This window comes from Marmota marmota, unplaced genomic scaffold, assembly GCF_001458135.2.
Source record: "Marmota marmota marmota unplaced genomic scaffold, marMar, whole genome shotgun sequence".
Classification (NCBI taxonomy): domain Eukaryota; kingdom Metazoa; phylum Chordata; class Mammalia; order Rodentia; family Sciuridae; genus Marmota; species Marmota marmota.
In genome coordinates this window covers 4,770,424-4,774,570 of record NW_026000130.1, presented here as the reverse complement: position 1 = coordinate 4,774,570, position 4,147 = coordinate 4,770,424, and the positions used below count along the sequence as shown (strand labels likewise).

The window sequence follows — 4,147 nt, the reverse complement described above, 5'->3', positions numbered from 1 at the left end:
GGCCAGCTCCCTCCGGGCTGGGGCGAGTCGGGCCCTGCGTGGGAGCGGCGACGGTGGCTCCCTGGCCTGGGGGTTGCCTGGCGTTGGGTGCGAGCCCCCTCGGGGCCCTGAAGGTCTGGGTTGGGGTCCCGGCAGGGCGGGGTCGGGTAATGGAGTACTGACGGTGGGGGTGGCTTGGGAAGGGATTGCACCGGGTCTCGGGAGCGGAGGGCTGGGACTGGGAGGGATGGGAAGAGGAGGGAGCTAGCAGAAACGCTACAGGGTCGGGGGTCTGGGCGCACTTGTGATTCAGAGGTGTGCTCTCTAATAGCGGGGCAGCTGGCGGGGGACCCAGGGAAAAGGAGCGAGGTGCAGGTGGGGCTCCGCTGCGCCGAAATGACAGAGGATGAGATCAGATGTTGAGGGTGGAAATGCAGGAACCGAGCTCTCCCGCCTGTCCCCCGGCGCACGCACACCAGCTCTTGGTCTCTCAGTGTACTGGGGGAGGGGGGGAAGTGGCAGGCTGCGGGGAGAGCCGAGAAGAAAGGGGCTTCCTCTTGGAGGGTGGTGCTGGCCCTGCCGTCCTTTTTTGGGAGTGTTCAAAGGGTTTTGATCGCTGGAAAAGGAAATGTAGGCTTTACTGCATCGTGGTTTAGAATCACATCCTATATTTGGCTTTAATGTAGGCTGCCCTTGTTTTGTGGTGTCTGAAGTGCTTGTTCTACATGTTGCAAACGTGGGATTCAGAGTGAGAAGCAAATTGCAAGTTGTTCATCTCCCTCGGAGTAACAAAGTACAGTGGCTTTTCCTTCCTATAAAGCATTTTATTTTTCCTATAAAACATTTGTAAAAGAATGGACAATAGTGCGAACTTATAAAGTCGTACTGGATGGCAAATATATTTACTTTTGAGAACAGTTGCCACAAAAATATTAGGCCCTTTTACCACAGTTTTCCTTCCTGGGATCACATTCTAAAGCAGTACTTATAGGTCTCTTAGTCACTCCATGTAATAACGCATCTCATTGTCCTTATCTGGAAGAACTCTCCTGACAATTAGACCTGCTAGGATAGACAGAAACATGATTAAATATAAGTACTTGTTTCCTACTGTCTTGTTGAGTTGTGAAAAAAACCTGTTTAGTATTAATTCTTTTTCTACATTCCCTGTAAAGCTGAAGAAATGGGTAAACTATTTCAGACTTGATTCTATCATTTCAGAAGGTTGATGTAAGAATTTTTTTTTTTTTTTTTTGGTGGGGGCTAGAAGGTGTTTCAAAGTCATGTTGACTAGGAAACCTAATATTAAACATTGACCTGAGAGCTTGCTTTTTTTTTAATTTTATTTTTATTTTTTAGTTGCCAGTGGGTTCGTTATAGGTGGTGATAAGGATCGAACCCAGGGCCTCACACATGCCAGGCAAGCACCCTACCACTGAGCACAGCCCCAGTCCCTGAGAGCTTGCTTAAATAGAAAAAAAAGTGAAATAAAACTGAGAATTGTGTTGTATTGTGGCCTGAAAGTAGAGTGCCTTGTGGTAGGTGATAGGCTTGTATACTGAGGATCAAACAAAGATTTGGTGTGAAAATTAAGTACATACCTTTTAAAAAATTCTAGAGTGTGCCTTTTCTGTATTTTTCTTTTTTTTTTTTTTTTTTGGTACTGGGAATTGAACTCAGGGCCACATCCCCAGCCCTATTTTGTAATTTTTTAAAAACATTTGTTTTTTAGTTGTAGGTGGACACAATACCTTTATTTATTTTTGTGTGTTGCTGAGGATCACACTCAGTGCCTCATGCATGTTAGGCAAACACTCTACCTCTGAGCCACAACCCCAGGCTCCCTATTTTGTATTTTCAGACAGGGTCTTACAGAGTTGCTTAGTATCTCACTTTTGCTGAGTCTGACTTTGAACTCGGGATCCTTCTGCCTCAGCCTCTGGCACCACTGGGAATACAGGCATGCCGCACATGGTCTTTATCTCTGTATTTTTTTTTTTTTAATTTTTAAATTTTCTTTTTTTTAGTTGTTGATAGTCCTTTATTTATTTTACATGGTGCTGAGAATCAAACCCAGTGCCTCACACATGCGAGGCAAGTGTGCTACCACTGAGCCGTAGCCCCAGCCCTCTATTTTTGATTACTTGTGGATGATACTCTGAAGCCTGATGAATTTTAATATGTCAGTGAAATATTACTGCACACAGTATTAAATCTTATATGATTGTTACTTTGCTTGCAGATTATGTTAATGAGCATTTATGTTTATTTATGTACAGTTTAGGATTAGATTCAGGGTCAATAATAGCATTTTTTAAATACTTGAATTTTTTTAAAAAAAATTTTGTTTTAATTGTAGTTGGACACAATACCTTTATTTTATTTTTATGTGGTGCTGAGGATCGAATCCAGCGCCCTGCATGTGCTAGGCGAGCGTTCTACTGCTGAGCCACAGTCATAGCGCTCCCTCCACCCTGACCCCCTCCCCGTACACTTTGATTTTTTGTGATACAAGTTTTATGTGTGACACACCTGTCACTTCTGGGATCCACTCCAACCATTAGGAAAGTCACTGTAATGTCTATGAGATGGAATGTTCAAAATAATAAATTGTTAGTTATATAAGGGGGGAATGTGGAAGATTCAGTTTTTTATGATGCAGGATATTCATTTCTTTCCTTTTTTTTAGATGTTTATTTTTTAGTTTTAGGTGGACACAATATCTTTATTTTATTTATTTATATGTGGTGCTGAGGATCAAACCCAGGGCCTCAACATGTGCTAGGCGAGCACTCTACCACTGAGCCATAACCCAGCCCCATTCATTTCTTGATATTTTAATTTGTCACAAACTAGTACTATAGAAACATATTAATTGGACTCTTTTACTTTTGACTTCTTTTTCATGGGTAGGACAATAATAAATTTAAGTGCTACTTTCATATTCAGGGTACAAATCCATGTAATACATCCTTTTAAAATTGGTTTTCATTTGATGACTTTCCTGTTAGTCTATCTCTGAATTATGAAAACTCTTTTTGGGCGATGGTGTGTCTTTTTAAACTTAAGGTACTTTTTATGTATTAAAACATGGAATTCTTCATGAATATTTCAGTATGACCTAGTACCTAGAATGTTAAGTAATAGAATCTCTCCGGGTTTTCATTGCCCTAGTTTAGGTCCTTTAAAATGACTGAACAAGATTCTTTACTTCTTCTTTAGCACTTTGCATCTAATGCAAATTGCTTTTTTTTTTTTTTAACAGCTTTATTAAGATATAGTTCATAAGCCATTTAAAGTATACGGTTCAACCTAGGCATGGTGGCAGACACCTGTAATCCTAGCGGCTCAAGAGGCTGAGGCAGGAGGATTGGGTGTTCAAAGCCAGCCTCAGCAACTTACTGAGGTCCTAAGCAACTCATGGAGACCCTGTCTCAAAATAAAATACAAAAAAAAGGCTGAGGATGTGGCTCAGGGGTTAAATGCCCCTGGGGTTCAATCTCCAGTACCCCCAAAAAGTCCATTTCAGTGGTATTTAGTATATTCACAGAATTGTGCAGCCATTAATCACCATAATTTTAGAACATTTTCATCACCTGAGAAAGAAACCCCATACCCAACAGCAGTCTCCTTCCACTGTTCTATCTTTTCACTCCCCATCTAGCAACCACTAACATACCTCCTGCAAGTTGCCTACTTGGGACAGGTCATGTAAGTAGAATCATTCCAATATTTGGTCTTTCATGTCTCATGTTTTTTTTTTTTTTTTTTTCCCCCAGTGGTTAAGTGCTCCTGGGGATTTAACCCAGGAGCACTTAACCACTGATCCACAGCCCCAGCCCTTTTTAATATTTTATTTAGAGACAGGGTCTTGCTGATTTGCTTAGGGCCTCACTAAATTGCTGAGGCTGGCTTTGAACTCACCATCTTCCTGCCTGAGAACCACTCCCCCAGCTGCTGGGATTACAGACTGGTGCCTGTGTGCCAGGTTTATTTCTCACTTCTTTTATTTAGCATGTTTTTAATACTTATGTATGTTTTAGTATGTGCAATTCTTGATTTTTTTTTTTTTTTTAGTCAAATAGTATTTCCATGTATGGATTTGCCATTTTTTTTTTGATTTTTTTGATTTTTATTTTTTTGGTAGTTGTTAGATGGACAGAATGCC

At 41.2% G+C, this 4,147-nt stretch overlaps 1 protein-coding gene across 1 annotated transcript in view; it reads left to right on the top strand.

Annotated features, from left to right (window-relative positions):
• The first annotated feature begins 95 nt into the window (after positions 1-95).
• The window catches only part of Coro1c (coronin 1C), a 77,684-nt gene continuing 73,632 nt past the window's right edge, over positions 96-4,147 (top strand). The window contains exon 1 of the mRNA XM_048784990.1: positions 96-113. The gene's annotated coding sequence lies outside the window, so the exon portion shown is untranslated. The remainder of the gene's footprint in view (positions 114-4,147) is intronic.